Source organism: Vulpes vulpes, unplaced genomic scaffold (assembly GCF_048418805.1).
Source record: "Vulpes vulpes isolate BD-2025 unplaced genomic scaffold, VulVul3 u000000630, whole genome shotgun sequence".
NCBI lineage: Eukaryota > Metazoa > Chordata > Mammalia > Carnivora > Canidae > Vulpes > Vulpes vulpes.
The window spans coordinates 226,498-244,975 of NW_027325744.1; the positions used below are offsets into that span (position 1 = coordinate 226,498).

At 38.6% G+C, this 18,478-nt stretch overlaps 1 protein-coding gene and 1 pseudogene across 1 annotated transcript in view; both read left to right on the forward strand.

Moving 5' to 3' along the window:
* Positions 1-10,526, forward strand: part of LOC140596752 (FAS-associated factor 2 pseudogene) — a 62,021-nt pseudogene extending 51,495 nt beyond the window's left edge.
* Positions 1-18,478, forward strand: part of LOC140596747 (piwi-like protein 1) — a gene marked incomplete at its 5' end in the record, with an annotated part of 99,961 nt that overhangs the window by 51,797 nt on the left and 29,686 nt on the right. The gene's annotated exons all lie outside the window — the stretch shown is intronic.

Sequence of the window (18,478 nt, forward strand, 5' to 3'; positions counted from 1 at the left end):
TATCATAGATAAATAAAAAAATAATTAAAAAAAAAAAAAACAAAATAGCTGACCAACACATCCCTTCAAAACTGTCTATCGAGGTCACGGAAAACAAGAATGAGAAGCTGTCCCGCACAAGGCTGGTTCAACACTTGTAAAACAATCGATGTGATTCATCATATCAGCAAGAGAAAAACCAAGAACCATATGATCCTCTCATTAGATGCAGAGAAAGCATTTGACAAAATACAGCATCCATTCCTGATCAAAACTCTTCAGAGTGTAGGGATAGGGGAACATTCCTCGACATCTTAAGCGCCATCTACGAAAAGCCCACAGCAAATATCATTCTCAATGGGGAAGCACTGGGAGCCTTTTCCCTAAGATCAGGAACAAGACAGGGATGTCCACTCTCACCACTGCTATTCAACATAGTACTGGAAGTCCTCGCCTCAGCAATCAGACAACAAAAAGACATTAAAGGCATTCAAATTGGCAAAGAAGAAGTCAAACTCTCCCTCTTCGCCGATGACATACTCTACATAGAAAACCCAAAAGCCTCCACCCCAAGATTGCGAGAACTCATACAGCAATTTGGTAGCGTGGCAGGATACAAAATCAATGCCCAGAAATCAATGGCATTTCTATACACTAACAATGAGACTGAAGAAAGAGAAATTAAGGAGTCAATCCCATTTACAACTGCACCCAAAAGCATAAGATACCTAGGAATAAACCTAACCAAAGAGGTAAAGGATCTATACCCTAAAAACGATAGAACACTTCTGAAAGAAATTGAGGAAGACACAAAGAGATGGAAAAATATTCCATGCTCATGGATTGGAAGAATTAATATTGTGAAAATGTCCATGCTACCCAGGGCAATTTACACATTTCATGCAATCCCTATCAAAATACCATGGACTTTCTTCAGAGAGTTGGAACAAACCATCTTAAGATTTGTGTGGAATCAGAAAAGACCCCAAATAGCCAGGGGAATATTAAGAAAGAAAACCATAGCTGGGGGCATCACAATGCAAGATTTCAGGTTGTACTACAAAGCTGTGGTCATCAAGACAGTGTGGTACTGGCACAAAAACAGACCCATAGATCAATGGAACAGAATAGAGAATCCAGAAGTGGACCCTCAACTTTATGGTCAACTAATATTCGACAAAGCAGGAAGACTCTCCCTGGAAAAAAGACAGTCTCTTCAATAAATGGTGCTGGGAAAATTGGACATCCAAATACAGAAGAATCAAACTAGACCATTCTCTGATACCATACACAAAGATGAACTCAAAATGGATGAAAGACCTAAATGTGAGACAAGATTCCATCAAAATCCTAGAGGAGAACACAGGCAACACCATTTTTGAACTTGGCCACAGCAACTTATTGCAAGATACATCCATGAAAGCAAGAGAAACAAAAGCAAAAATGAATTATTGGGACTTCATCAAGATAAGAAGCTTCTGCACAGCAAAAGAAACAGTCCACAAAAGTAAAAGACAACCTACAGAATGGGAAAAGTTATTTGCAAATGACCTCTCAGATAAAGGGCTAGTATCTGAGATCTATAAAGAGCTTATTAAACTCAACAGCAAAGAAACAATCCAATCATGAAATGGGCAAAAGACATGAACAGAAATCATACAGAGGAAGACATAGATATGACCAACAAGCGCCGCATCACTGGCCATCAGGGAAATATAAAACCAAACCACAATGAGATACCACCTCACACCAGTGAGAATTGGGGAAAAGTCACAAGACAGGAAACAACAAATGTTGGAGAGAATGTGGACAAAGGGGAACCCTCTTACTCCGTCAGTGGGGATGTGAACTGGTGCAGCCACTCTGGAGAACTGTGTGGAGTTTCCTCAAAGAGTTAAAAATAGACCTGCCCTACGACCCAGCAATTGCACTGTTGGGGATTTACCTCAAAGATACAGATGCAGTGAAACGCTGGGACACCTACACCCCAGTGTTTATGGGAGCAACGTCCACAATAGCCAAACTGGGGAAGGAGCTTCGGCGTCCATCAAAAGATGAATGGATAAAGAAACCGTGGTCTGTGTATACTATGGAATATTACTCAGCCTTGAGAAACGACAAAGACCCACCATTTGCTTCGACGTGGATGGACCAGGAGGGTATTATGCTGAGTGAAATAAGTCAATCAGAAAAGGACAAACATTATGTGGTCTCATTCATTTGGGGAATATAAAAAGTAGTGAAAGGGAATAAAGGGAAAAAGAAAAAAAATGAGTGGGAAATATCAGAAAGGGGACAGAACATGAGAGTCTGCTAACTCTGGGAAACGAACAAAGGGTGGTAGAAAGGGAGGTGGGCAGGGGTGGGGGTGACTGGGTGACGGGCAGTGAGGGGGGCACTTGATGGGATGAGCACTGGGTGTTGTTCTATATGTTGGCAAATTTAACACCAATAAAAAATAAAATAAATAAATAAATCATCCTTTTGTTCCAAGGATGGAACACACACACACACACACACACACACACACAAAAGGACAAACATTATATGGTCTCATTAAGTTGGGGAATATGAAAATAGTTAAAGGGCATGAAGGGGAAAGGAGAGAAAATGAGTGGGGAAATATCAGAGAGGGCAAGAGAACATGAGAGACTGCTAACTCTGGGAAACGAAGAAGGGGTGGTGGAAAGGGAGGTGGGTGTGGGGGTTGGGGTGACTGGGTGATGGGACCTGAGGGGGGGCACTTGATGGGATGAACACTGGGTGTTATGCTATATGTTGGCAAATTGAACTCCAATAAAAAGAAATTAAAAAAATAAACAAACGAAACAAAAGAAAAAAAACCAAACAGCAGGTTTCCCTTTTTAATGGCTGAATAATATTCATATATTTTTTCTTTATTCATCTATTTGTTTATGTATAGTATGTTGTTTCCATGTCTTAGCTATTGTAAATAATGCTTCAATAAACATGGAAATACAGAAATCTCTTTCAGAGAGGGATTTTATTTTATTTTGGTTATGTAACCATAGGGTGGTTGCTGGATCATATGGAGTTCTATTTTTAATTTTTTGAGGAACCTCCATCCTCCATATTGCCTTCCATAGTACCCATATTGAATTACATTCCCAACCAACTTGCACAAGGATTCCCTTAACTTCAAATCCTTGCCACCAGCACTTGTTATCACTTATCTTCCTGATAGCCATTCTGACAAGTATGAGGTAACATTCACTGTGATTTTGATTTGCACTTTTGTGATGATCAGTAATGTTAAGGACATTTTCATGTACATATTGGCCATTTGCATATCTTCTTCAGGGAAAACAGTCTATTCAAATCTTTTACCCATTTTAAATCAGATTGTTTTTTGCTGTTGAATTTTCTTATATATTTTAGATGTTAAGTGCTGTTTGCAAATACCGTTTTCCTTGCCATGGGTTGCTTTTCATTTTGTTGTGCAAGAGTATTTTAAGTTGATATTATCTCACTTTTTTTTTGGTTTTATTGCTTATAATTTTGGTGTCATATATAATGCGTCATTGCAAAGACCAATATCAGGGATATTTTTTCCCTGTTTTTTTCTAAAACTCTTACGGTTTTAGGTCTTGATGTAATTGTTAATCACCTGAAACTAACTGGAATTTAAATAAAACCTTTAAGAAAAGATACCCAAAAAACGAAGCTTGTTTTAAGATATATGTTTCAAGAAATTCGTTTAAGGAAAGTGCAAGTGAGGGACGCCTGGGTGGCTCGGCGGTTGAGTGTCTGCCTTCAGCTCAGGGCGTGACCCAGGGTCCCGGAATCGAGTCCCTCATCGGGCTCCCTGCGGGGAGCCTGCTTCTCCCTCTGTCTGTGTCTGTGCCCCTCTCTCTCGCTCTCGAATAAGTAAATGAAATCTTTTTTTAAAAAGGAAAGTGCAAGTGAGAAACACCATTAAATAAATAAATAAATAAATAAATAAATAAATAAATAAATGTTTAATTATGTCAGCACGTTGATGTTATCCATAGTTCTCCACATTTAAATTTTAGCAATATTGTAGCTAATATAAAAGACTAGGTGGGCATATTGCAACTCTACCCCTTAATGGGTGTGTGACCATACAGAAGCTGCTTAATTACTCATGTGCTTCTTTTTCTGTATGAACAAAACATGAAAATAGACATCTACATTCTATACCTTAGTAGGAATGAAATAGCATAGGTAATATTTACATGAAATAACATAGGTGAGAGCCCCTTCCCCTCCCTATACTGATAGTACTTGGCACAAGCAGGTAGTAAGTAATTGATATATTGTTCCCCTTTGTCTTCTTATGCTCTGTGTCAGAAAAAAACATTCATTGAAGAAAAGTTGTGTTGAGAGAAAGGATCTTTTCAGCAGTATGAGTTTTAGGTAAGACTTTTGTTATACTGTTGGAACTGCAATTAGTGGATGAGAAGGGCTCATACGTACTTAGCTAGTACCGGGCCATCTCTACACCATACTACTGTCTTCTCCACACAATTCCATAACTGCCTCAAAAAAGGAAAGGATATGCCAAACTTTTCTCTTGCTATGAAAAAGTTTTTTTTTTTAAGATTTATTTATTTATTCATGATACACATGGGGGCGGGGGCGTGCAGAGACACAGGCAGAGGGAGAAGCAGGCTCCATGCCGGGAGCCCAATGCGGGACCCGATCCCGGAATTCCAGGATCACGCCCTGGGCAAAAGGCAGGCACCAAACTGCTGAGCCACCCAGGGATCCCCTGAAAAAGTTTTAATTGAAAACCAGGATTCTGGGCTGAATACAGCTTCAGCAGATTCCCCATTAAATTAGAAGGGGTTTTTCATTTAAGTCCTAGTGTTGATATGTCACTATGCTCTGTCACTTTGAAAAGCGATAGTGCTTTGTTATCAGCACTGAGCCCTGACAGGCTTTTGATGTAGACTTAGACTAAAATAGATTGCCAGAATGATGAAGGCGCTGCTTACCTTCTAACACCTCCAGGCTGTGGATGTGGGCAAAGGTGCTGACCTATTGCTCTGTCCAGCCCAGTGGGTTTGATCATCTCCAGCTGAATATTTTCACATTTTAGATTGTAAGTTGAAATTGTAGAAGGGTTGATAGGTTTTCAACAGAAGCATGAATGTTACTGATAGCATATGATTTATGCCATCTAGAGACTTAATTTCTTAGGCAAATTGTTAATAATTAATTCTTGCCCTTTAACTTATACATTCTATTTAGAAAGTCTTTAAAGAAAGAAAACCGTACTTGGTGAGTTATAGAGGAAGTTGGCCTGCCAAAAAACATAGTCATTCCTTGAATTAAACACCATGTGCCAACCTTCTGCCAAGCACTGAGTTAGGTGTTGCAAACAGAAAGACAATTAAGAGTACCCGTCCTCAAGCAGAGAGATATATACAGAGGTAGATACTTATAAAATAATGCAGCAAGTGAAATATTATGCATAGAATATTACTGAAGCACAAAAAGCAATTATCTTGATATCTCTTAGGAAACAGGTAACAGAAATAGTGCATGTGTAACCAGTATCCTTGTTCCTAATGACCAGATCAGCACATTCAATGTATAGCTGAATGTTTAGATTGATATGACATTACCTTTCTTGGCTAGGAACAAGATTTCTCTTAGGAGAGGCTGAACATGCATATTCAAATAGAGTTTGCTATCAGAAAAGTGGAAAGGTTTTTGAGGGCTCAGAATTAGTATTTCTTCTTACATTTGCCACCCCACCCCCAGACACGCACACAGTTTAACTCTCTGTACACCATAGTGTCCCATGCCTTTCTGCTGTTGGCCATATAGAAAATAAATACTTTTTGAAAAAGCTTTGCTCTATAACATTTCCAGGCTCCTTCATGTGGGCTCACTTTTCTACTCAGCATGTTTCTCTACATTAAACTCTGGTAGATATGATAAGCAAGTAGCTAAAGAGCATTTAAAAGAGTTTACACTGTGAATGGAAAAATACAGATTTTACTGCCTTTGTTGCCTTTTAAAACTAAACCTCTTCTTGAATGTATTTGTATAGGATTTTCATAGCCCTCCCCTCTGGAGCAATGTTTTAGCAATGCTGCTCTGAGTTTTAATCACTGGATATTTGTTTTTTTCTTCCACACTAATTTCAAATCACAAACTAACATTCAAATTGAAAACAGTAATAGGTTTACAGTCTTTCAATTTACTTTTAACTTCATGCTATCTAAAAAAAAAAAAAAAAAACTTCATGCTATCTTTTCAGAGCATCTGATCAAGTTTAACACCATTGGATAGTTTAAAACTCAGTTTGCAGTAATCCACAGCCCTCAGAAATATTTGACTTCTACCTAAAAGTAAATAAAGGTAAAAAGTCTCTACATCTTCAATAAAAGTTTTCAAAAATGAATCAGCCACATGTTTTGAGTCCCATCTCTGTGAGCAAATTTCCAGAATAAATCATTTCTGGGCTTGGCTGAATTCCAGAGCACTGCAGGTCTCAGTCCAGAGGGCTGCATATATATGCAGATTGGCCATTCAAAGTTAAGGAAATACCTGCTTTCTATATTTATAGATGCTGCCACTTATATTTTGCATTTTATATGATCATTTCCTTGTCTACCTTAAACTATTAAGTTCATGAGTATGGGAATCTCTTCATTGTATTTCCAGCCATAGCTCACTCAGTACCTAGACCAACAGTAGGCACTCAAGGAATACCTGCTAAATCGCCAAATCCCGTGTTTAGGACTGTGAGTGAATAATGGGAACAGAGTTGTACTCAGATGTTAAAGATGACTTCGTATATATTGATCCCTAGATATATGAAGTCAAAAATAACAACAATAAGGAGGGCTTAGATAACTAAAAGTGTTCCTAGAGTAGTATAGCAAATAGGTTCCAGGGAGCTTCATGGACGCTTTCCCCTACCTCACTTATTAACTGGCATTAAGGTAGGAATGTATAGCACAATGCTTCCTTTAAGCAACAAACTTTCAGAAGTATTGCTCCAAGACACAACTCACATAGCAAATAAAGTATAATGTCTTAGAATGGTCTTTAGGACCTGAATTTCTAATTGAGATCTTGTTTTAACATTTTCCTAACTCACACACACACACACACACACACAAACAGGGCATATGCAATATATACTTCTGTGTGTGTAGGTATATATATAAGAAATAGCAATGCTATCTATATACAATTGATACATATACTAATATATATGAGTAACTATATATTTATACATTATATAAGTAACATGTTTGTAATATTTAAATATTACATATGTGATATCTATGTAATACAAACTTATTTATTATAGAAGTCATAACTAAGTTATTAAGCTGTTATCCCTTTTGACAATAAATATCATCTCTCTTGGTCTTACTTACTCTCTATTTCCCAGTTGGGCTTTTAGGCATTTGATGGTGAGAGAATGAGTTAATTTTACCTCTCTAAACAAAGCCAACTGGGAAATGGCTTGGATGCCACCATGGAGGTAATAGAAGATGCCCAATTTTGGTAAATAAAAAACATGTGACTAGATGTCTCCTCATTATTTCAATATTGTATAAATAATACTCTTAAAAATATCAAACAGATCATAAGAATATCTTATAATATTTCAACTCCAATTTTATAGAGAAACACAAATTGTAGCTGTCAGAATGATCCTCTTTCCTAAGCAAAACAACTAACGTAGCAACAAGGTGTATGAGGAGATCAGCAATTTATAAAAGGACTACCTTTTGCTTCTAGTTTTAAATTCTTCACTGGGTCAAACTGTGACTTCATGGCTACTTATTTAATGTGTGTTTGTGTGCATAGGTCTGTGTTTTCTTTCCAGTTATGTTGCCAGTTTATTCAGCAATTTTACCATTTTGACAAAGCTTATGGATTTAAGACGTTTTATAGCAGAATTATTTATTATGAACAAAGTTTCATCTTAATAAAGATGTACTTGTATGGACAAGTACATTTTAATTTTTTCAAGATACATTAATGAAAAAATATTCTGGATCTGTTTTCATTCTTTCTTTTATTCTACACTCCTTCCCCACAAAAAAGTATGCACATATACATAATTATTTTTTACATAATTATTAAGACAAAATTAATATGATTCAGTCAGAGTTCAGGTATGACATTTGTTAATTCATATGGCTAGTGCTCGAAAGGAAATATTATTTATATAAAGGTAGTCTTATAGGGCTAAGCAACAAAAGAAAACCGAATTGAATATGGCAAATAACATGGAATTAAGTACTGTTTCAAGCGTAATTTTTTTTTAAATGTGGTCATTCTGCACTGTTATTCATTCTGTTCAAAGAAAAAGCAACCTTGAGTAATGTATTTTTAAAATCAGCAACTTAATTAGAGGAAAATTTTTAAACAGGCAAAACAAAACAAAACACCCAGAGTATGAAAATCAAAACAGGAAATTACGTTACAATAAGAGGTAATCAAATCATTCCTTTAAGAAGCGTAGAGGCGGCGGCCAAATGGCAGCGCCTGAGGAGCCGGATATAACCCAGGAGCAGACAGAGAAACTGCTGCAGTTTCAGGATCTAACTGGCATAGCAACTATGGATCAATGCTGCCATCCCTTGGAACAGCATTACTGGGACATAGAGGCTGCTGTACAGGACCGATTGAATGAACAAGAGGGTGTGCCAGATGTTTTCAACCCACCTCCATCCTGACCCCTGCAAGTTAATACAGTTGAGCACAGGCTCTACAGTTAGGCTATTGCAAGACCACAGCCAAGGGGGCTGCCTGGATGGGGTTATTACTTAATAATGCTTCCATTCCGATTTACCTACACAATACTTGATATATTTAGGTTTGCCCCTCGCAGCTGGGTCACTGACCCCGTTGGGGACATTGTTTCATTTATGCTCTCTTTTGAAGAGAAATATGGGAGGGCACACCCTGCCTTCCACCAGGGAACGTACAGCCAGGCACTTAACGATGCCAAGCGGGAGCTTTGGTTGCTTTTGGTTTGTCTTCATGGAGATGATCCCCAGGACTCCGATGAGTTCTGTTGCAACACACTCTGGGCCCTGAAGTTATTTCCCTAATAAACACTAGGATGCTTCGCTGGGCATGCTCCGCAAATAAACCTGAGGGATATAGGGTCTTGCAGGGTTTAGGAGGGAACACCTATCCATTCCTGGCCTTGATTATGCTGAAGGATCAGAGAACGACTGCAGTGGGACCCGATGACCTTATTAACCAGCTGACATGTATCATGGATGCAAACCAGACTTACCTCGTGTCAGAACGCCTTGAAAGGGAAGAACGAAATCAGACCCAGGTCCTGCGACAACAGAAAGACGAGGCCTATCTGGCCTCTCTCAGGGCTGACCAGGAGAAGGAAAGGAAGACACGGGAGGAGCCAGAGCTGAAGGGGCGCAAGGAGGAGGAGGAGGTGCAACAGCAAAAGTTGGCAGAGGAGAGAGGTGCGCGGAATCTACAAGAGGAAAAGGAGGGGAAGCTGCAGTATCTGCCCCCAGAGCCTTCCCCTGATGACCCTGAAAGTGTCAAGATCATTTTCAAATTAGCCAATGATTCTCGAGTAGAGAGATGATTCCACTTTTCACAGTCTCTAACAGTAATCCATGACTACTTCTTCTCCTTGAAAGAAAGCCCTGAAAAGTTTCAGATTGAAGCCAACTTTCCCCGGCGGGTGCTGCCTTGCATCCCTTCAGAGGAGTGGCCCAACACCCCCACACTTCAGGAGGCCAGACTTAGCCACACAGAAGTTCTCTGTTCAGGACCTGAAAGATGAATGACATTTTTCTTCCCTCTCCCCTCCTAATCCCTAAAAGAAATGGAGAAACAAACAAACAAACAAAAACCGAGAGAGAAATTCATATTATTATTATAATACAATATTTTTTTTAAGATTGCTGTATCCTAAGGGAGGATCAGAAACCATGCAGCCCAAAAGAGTCACCACCTGTGTGTGTGTGTGCGAAGGTCAGCAGTGAACGTTCCCACTGGCAAGCCCACCCTTCCCTACTGCCTCTGCACCACACACCTTCCAAAGAAAGGTCGAAGGACTTCGACCCAGTCATTGTCCCAACTGGGGAAGGGGACATTCCCACTAGTTCTCATTCATCCTTGCTTTTATGAAAAATAAAAGTGGAAAAAAACATCTATCAACCAGCTACTACTGCAGCATCTCCTGACGACTTGCTTCTCCCACCACCAGAGAAGAGGCACAGAAGAGAGATGTTCCTTGAACTTCCCACATTTTATGAATAACTTCTAAATGTTTTTTGTTGCTTTGTAATGACCAAAGGAATGAGACTGACAATGTTGTGCCCCTAAGTAATAAGCAGGTCAGCACAAGGTGGGTGCAGCCCAAAATAGTCAGTCCTGCTCTGCTTGTCCAGGGGTAGGGGGTTTTGTTAAATTTCCTGAGTCCCACAACATAGCTGGGTTTTTTTTTTTTAACTTTATTTGATAAAGAGCCAATTCTTAAGCCCATGAATTCATGCTCTGGGCTCCTTAGCCCACAAGAGTGTAATAAAGGTGACCTGGGCTGGTTTGTGCTTATTTTTGCCATTGTCCCTCTCACATTCCTAGAGAGGTTGTTCTTTTTGGTCCAACTCTTGCTGTCCTTTCTTACCATCTATGCGCCTCGCTTGGAGTATTGGGAGAAATCTGGAGTTCATTGCCCCACAAAGTCTCTGTACAGATATCCCCATATATGCAGTGTGAACTCTGTGTATACTCATTAACTGCAGTTGTCCCTTGGAATCTGTACTAGATGGTTACTATGCAATCTGAACCAAAGGATAGCAGCTCTTCATTCCTCTTCTGATGTGTACGTGCTCTTCCTGCCCAGCCCCGAGTGTTCCTGAATTGCCAATCTTGGTGCCTTATCAAAGGACTAGCAGGGTCAATGGTAGAACCAGCAGAACCCCATGATGGTGCCCTGCCTGTATCAGTGGGAGAAGTGGGTGGTGGTGGTGGTGGTGGTGGTTCAAGGATAGAACTAGAAACCTTGAAGGGAGCCAAGACAGAACTCCAGGTGTGTGTAAACTGCTGGAAGGTACAGTTAGTTTCTGATATAGCCACCTGCTGGAGGCAGGTTTTAATCCTCTCCCTCTATTGCTGTTTTGAGGTAATAGGGGTTTTTTAACCTCTGGATGGATGTCCCTTCTTTGGTTGAGTTTATGGTAATGGGTACATGGGTCATGCCATGTATTATTAACAGATGTCAGCATGAGCTGGCAAATATTCCAAAGTGTTCTATAGCTAGACTGGTGCAGACTTGTAACACAGCAACCTACTGAAGTAACTGGAGCCTAGCATGCTTTGAGGCCAGGCTTCATATCAAGATAAAACATAACGTGGTAGATTTGCAGTCTCCAAAGGCTTTCTCTCTTGCTTCCCTAAAATCTAAGGGCAACTCTTTCTCTTTTAGGTAGCAGTGATGTACGTGGCTTCTCCTCTGCATCCCACAGTGGTTGGGGTAAACATGGGTAAGGGACAGAATAAGGAACCTCACAAGGCACCACCTAGGGAGCCCGGGAATTACCCAGTGGTCTTGGCACAGATGTCTAAAACACCATCTCTAGGAAAATTTAATTTAATTCTGCTCCTCGCTGCCGATTATTCCATTTTGTTTACTGCTGCCTCAAGGCCAGATGAGTGGGAAGTCACTGTCTATTGGCATGAAAGGTAACTGGAATGGATACCAGGATAAAGCATGTTCTCTATTCAGCCTTATGTGAAGTCTGCTTCATGCTTACAACCATGCAAAGAGGAATTTTCCCACATAACTTTGAGTCTCCCTCCCTGTCAAACTCATAGCTATTTCCCCGGCAGTACACAGAAGGGCAGGATATTAAGGGCCTTCTCTAGGTTGGGTATTGTTTTGGGTGTTTTGCCCACACATCTTTGGGAAGTTGTAAAACTTTTTCCTTAATTCAGTCTGCATCTTATTCTACAACGTGCACGTTATGTCTCTTGGCCTTTCAATACTTGTTCAGGGAAGGAGGTCAGATGCCAGACTGTTAAGAAAAAGTGTATGTCGGTACGGTTCTTGGGATGGCCTACCCATTTACTTTAGGTCTCAGGAAGTTTTATCTGAAGCACATGTTCCTTCCTAGTCCATGTGGAAACAAGCCTGCTTTGCTCAGACCCCATTCCTGTCTCCTTACCGTAGGGCTGCTGCATAGGTGTCATCTCCCTTCCTCCTCCAGGAAGGATGCACATTTTGTCACTTAAAGCCAGTACAATCTGTTACTCCCAAGGACCTCGGAACTCCATGGGACCTGCAAGGGAGAAAATACTGAGAAGCCGATGATCTGCAAGGATTCGCTCATTTCCAGATCACCTCCGGGTTATTTCAGCTGTTTATCAAACAGCAAGCCATCAGCCTAAAAAAAAAAAAAAAAAAAACACTTGTTTCAAGTTCTCTTCTGCATCCCAAAACTGACGTTGTAGATTCAACTGAATGACATGGGAAATGACCAAGCAAAGACACCCAGTTGGAGTCCGTTGAATTTCTGCAGTTAGTGGGGCATTTCTGGTCTTTTCTTCCACTTCTGCAGAATTTCCTGCAGCAAATACTTCTTTTGTCCTTGCTTGCCTCCACTGTGATGTTTGGATAAAAAATGATCAGAGAATATCTCTTAAAAAATAATAAGGAACCTAGAATCTTCAGCTGAGCAGTCATTATGAAAATTGCTAATGGTGCCAAGGCCAAGGAAAGAGTTTCAGAAAATGACTGTGGGAGGAAAGAGTGATAACCCCCAGAATGCAAAATCAGGGGAGTATTACCTGGTGCTTGAACAAGGAGCTCCACTTTGCAACTGTTTCCTTTTTTTTTTTTTTTTTTTTAGGACTTGTGAGGAATGCAGCAAACAGGAAATCCCTCCACAAAAGATGCAGTGTCCCAACTTGGTACTGCACCTGAATAGTTTACGTGATAATTTACTGAAGAAATCTAGTGTACTTTAAATTTTTTTCATAAAAGTTCCCATTGTGTTGTAGGTTAACATTAAATGTTTTATACAAAAAAATCATTTTTAATCATTAATGATTAAATCATTCTGGTAAAAGATTAATATCAATGTAGTATGAATAAGCCCATTATAAATAGCATGTTGTCTGAAAATGGAAAGAAGAGTTTAGATACATGAACCTGAAAGTCATCACTAGAAACCATTAAGATACCTAGAATTTTCATCTGAATTCACTCATTCTTAATTGATCATTTATCTATCACCAGTAGGTTGGACTTTTGTGGGGTTTGGGATAAAAAAAGAAAAAAGAAAAAAAACCAAACTCTCCTTAAGTAACTTTCATTCAATCAAGAGAAAGAAAAAATATAAACAGGTAATAGCAACATTCTCTATCTGTATACAAAATGCTTATAGATGCTACTTATTTATTATATGCCCATGTCAGAATTTGTTTTTTTTTAATTTTTTTTAATTTTTATTTATTTATGATAGTCACACACAGAGAGAGAGAGAGGCAGAGACATAGGCAGAGGGAGAAGCAGGCTCCATGTACCGGGAGCCCGACGTGGGATTCGATCCTGGGTCTCCAGGATTGCGCCCTGGGTGTAAGGAAGGCGCTAAACCACTGCGCCACCCAGGGTTCCCCCATGTCAGAATTTGTATACATAAACCAAGTCAGGGATGCTGGCCACCTCTTTGAAGTTTTTCACCATTTTACCCAACTCTTCATTCTTGTTTGATAGTTATTAAACACCTGAGGGGAAGAATCTAGTAAAACCAAAATATTTAAATAGTCACACAATGGTCATTTTGACAGAGATGTTGCTGGTCATAAACCAGTCATGTGGGGATCCCTGGATGGCTCAGCGGTTTAGTGCCTGCCCTTGGCCTAGGGCGTGGTCCTGGAGTCCCGGGATCGAGTCCTGCGTCGGGCTCCTGGCATGGAGCCTGCTTCTCCCTCTGCCTGTGTCTCCGCCTCTCTCTCTCTTGTCTCTGTCTCTGTCTCTAATGAATAAATAAAATCTTAAAAAATAAATAAATAAACCAGTCATGTGAATTACACCAAGTTATTTTGCAGCTGATTATACAGCTGTAAGTACTTCTTTTAGTGATTGCATCAAGAGTACTAATATATACATCTGGATTGGAAGACTGAGATGCAGTATTGAGGTGGAAGGCTTATTTGAAATCCATCTGCTATGGATTTTAACTTCACCAGGGTGGTAAAATGATCTGAACCACCTAATCTACTCTAGTATCTTCTCCTAGTTTCATAGGGAACAGCAGGAGAGATACAAAGTTGCGAGAAATCCAAAGTTGGAAACCTTTTCATGTAGTGTTCCTGAATCTCAAGGAAATCCAGCTTATTAGTTTCAAAAGAATCTTTCAGCCACTACTGCATCTGTGCTTCCATCTGGGTGGGGACCTAACTGAAATGTGATTCCATGTTGGAAACCAGTATACAGAAAAGTCAGTTCCCAGCTTCAGAGGAGATTGGCAGAATACAGTTTGGATCCAGGTTCAGTAAGTACAATTTGCTAGTTTATTTTAGTTTCCAAAGCCATCCAACTTTCATTTGCCCTGGCTCTTGATTTTTTAGAAACTTGGCAATAGAATGATCTTATTAAATAGATCCTCCCCTCATATAAGCATCTTCAGATTGAAAGGCCACATAAATTTTGTTTTTCAATTCTAAACGCATACAAGATTTTTATCTGTCCCATTATGGATCAGACTTACCTTTCGTTTCTCCCTAGCTCTCCTGTATTTTTTTCTGTATTCATTTAGATTTAATTTTTTTAAGGCAAGAACCATGTATAAGGTGACTTATTCATGTTCAAAATCTTAGTACTTAATACAAAATCTGGCATATAGTCATTAATCAATAGCATTATAGTTAATAATACATATTATGAGGAAAACATTTTCTATTAACATAGATTACTTTTCAGGCCTATCATATATGACATATATATGTATATACACATGTATACACATATCTGTGATACATATCTCTCTATATGTTACAGTAATAATTGGTATGTGAAGTTGTACCTGCACATATATATATAATCTCTATCAGATTCCCTAGCCATAATATCAACACAGCAAAGAATACATCTTAATAGAAAGATTTATGATTAGTAAATTAAACAGAGAATGGCAATATGACCCAGCAATTTCACTCCTAGGTATCTGCTCAAAAGAATGAAAACTATTACTCAAACAAAAAATTGTATGTAGATTTTCATAGCAAAATTCACAATAGCCAAAAGGTAGAAAGGATGCAAATATCCACCAACTGAGGAACAGATAAACAGAATGTGACATAATACATACAAAGAATATTATTCAGCCATAGAAATAATGAAGTCCTAGCACATGCTACAACACGGATCAAGCTTGAAAACTTTATAATGAGGGAAAGAAACCAGTCATAAAAGTTACATATTATATGATTCCATTTATATCAAAAATCCACCCTGACACATACATAGAGACAGGAAGAAGATCTGTGGTTGCCAGGGGCTGGGCTGGGCACGAAGTGATGGGAAGATAATAGTTGGTTTCTTTCGGGGTTGATAGAAATGTTTGGAGCTAGATAGAAGTGATGGTTTTCACACATTGTGAATGTAAAGTAAATGCTAAATTTCACATTTGAAAGTGGTTAAAATGGTAAATTGTATGTGTATTTTACCATAACAAAAATATTTGTGCCAGAATTGCTGTTTAATCAAACTACATTTTAAAAATTAAAAATCTTGAATTCATTATTTTTTTCTAGAATTATATAGCAGTTATAGCTCACCTGACTTACTTGACTAAAATCATCTTTTTTTTTTATTTTTATTTATTTATGATAGTCACAGAGAGAGAGAGGCAGAGACACAGGCAGAGGGAGAAGCAGGCTCCATGCACCGGGAGCCCGAAGTGGGATTCGATCCTGGGTCTCCAGGATCGCACCCTGGGCCAAAGGCAGGCGCCAAACCGCTGCGCCACCCAGGGTTCCCTTCTTTTTTTTTTTTTAAGGAAACTTCAGTCTATTGAAATCTCTGTTCTCTATCGATGAAAATATATCAAAATCATTAATTACTTTAGTTCAAATGATTGATTGTTATCCATAGTTCACCTACTCTTTTCTTTTCCATTATAATAACTAATTCAATGCTGTTCCTTTGAGAAAAAGGCAGGTTTTTTTAAATTAAATACTGAAAATCTAAATATTTTTGTGGATACAATTAATTTTTTCAAAGAAAATTATTTTAAAAGTTTTACCTGCCATTGCTTTGTAGTTCATAATCATTAGAATTCATAACATAATCATTACTTTACTGTCTTATGTCACTGGATAGAGATCATCAATATGTAAATTATATATATAATAGATGGAGTTATAAACACTAAAAGTATCGAGTCAATGGAATAATATTACGAAGGAGAGATGATGTTGAAATTATGGTGGTGTAGATGAGCTTCACTGAAAAATATAAACTTTCACATGCATCTAGAAAAATTGATAGGATTTGATAGTTTACCATAGCAGGAGAGAATGATGAACATTCCAGGTGTCCAGGCAAGACAGAAGATGCTTCAGGATTTCAATATCTCCATTGTAAATGATTGAAAATGCCTTGCCACTATTTCCCAGCGTGTAACTGCATCCACCCATACGTGTCCTGTACACTCTGGGATGAGAGATCTTTCTAAAAGACAAATCTATTTGGCCTAATAATTACAATAGCATGCATTTATGCAGTGGTTACTTTGTCCCAGACACTGTTGTGTCTTCACAGTTAAACACTTAATCATCATAACAATTGTGCAAGATTTTTCCTTACCCTGTCAAAATACTTATAAATATTACAAGAAAATCAGATTCTGAATCCTACCATGAGCTGCCTGTATCTTCTGACTCAATGTTCAAACCAAATGACTCAAATACAAGAGAAACAGTAACTTATCCAATTATCTAATAGGTACTTACTGAATGCCACGTCCTCTCACCCCTCCATATGTCTTTGTCTGTGTGATGTCTGTGGACTCAAATGTTCCCTACTACCTTCTTATTTCCTCTGCCTTTTGTATGAATGTACATTCCCTCTCACCTTTGAGCAGTATTCTCTGATGTAAAAATAGTTACACTTTGTTTTTATGCCCAGGTTTTGGCTATTATTTATAAAGCTGTGTTAAAGATTCAAATATAGTTCTTTGTGTAAACATATATTTTCATTTTTGTTGGGTAAGTGCCTATAAGAGGAATTGCTGGATCATTAGGAAAGTCAAGTTTAACTTTCTGAGAAACTGCCAAACCACTCTCCAAAGTGCAGTGGCACATTTCATTTCTTACAATCATTTTGTCCCTCATCTTCAACAAAACTTAGTATTATTGGTTTTATTAATTTCAGCCATTCTGCTGAGCATGTAGTGCTATCATATGTGATCTGGTTTGTGTTTTCCTAATGACTAATGATGTTGAGCGTCCTTTCCTGTGTATTTTCCGTTCGTTTATCTTCTATGGTGAAATGTATGATAAAATCAAAACCCCATTTTAATTAAGTTACTTGGTTTCATACTAAGGAGTAGTAAGTTTATTTAGATATTCAACTTACATGTCCTTTATCACATATATGTGTTACAAATATTTCACTTGAATTTACAACCCTGAGGTCAGGAGTCCCTCGCTCCACTGACTGAGCCAGCCAGGCTCCGTAGCCTGCTTTACTTTTTTATACTACTTTGGACTCTTATTTTTCCTGAATCTGTGTGTATATACTTTTTAGCAACTTGGGAAAATTCTGGCTATTTGTTATTCAAATATTTTGTTCTTACTCTGTGTCCTTCATTTTCTAGCAATCCAATTACATGAATGTATGCTCTGTTAATATACCAAGTCCTTTGTTTTTAAGCTTGGTAAGAAAAGTCTTGGGAAATTTTTATACTTAATTTAGCTTCAAAACTAAGGCAGTATCCTGAGGACTCTACTTAATGCCCTGTGTATCACTAGATCTTTCCACACTGGCAAGTGGACACATGAGTTATCCTCAGCCCTGTGAGAGCTCCAGGAACTTTTCTACTCCTTTCCTGTAGCTCTTTCCAAGGCTTCTGGTATTTTCTTCTCATGAAATGTACAGAGCAATACTCAGTGACAGAATTGGGAGATTCTTTGAGGTTTTACAGAGTTGTGTGTCTCTGCAACTACCCACTCCGCTCTCTTATTCTGACCTGTCAAATCTAGTTTTCTTGACTGCTCCCAAAATTTGGTCTCTATCTCTGCAACTTGGCAAGATGGCTTGATTCCATTACAGCTAACCCTCCTTTGTTGTTTGGTACAATTGAAGGGCTCATCTTTTTTGTGGTTCACTTATGCCAGGGGTCATAGTCCTATGTTGCTTGTTGTCCAGTATTTGAAAAATGTTACTTATGTTTTGTCTGCTGTCTAATTGTTTAACACAGAAGAGGTTTTTTTGTTTTGTTTTGTTTTTGTTATTTCCTCCTAACCAAGGTTGAAGTTCTAGTCCAAT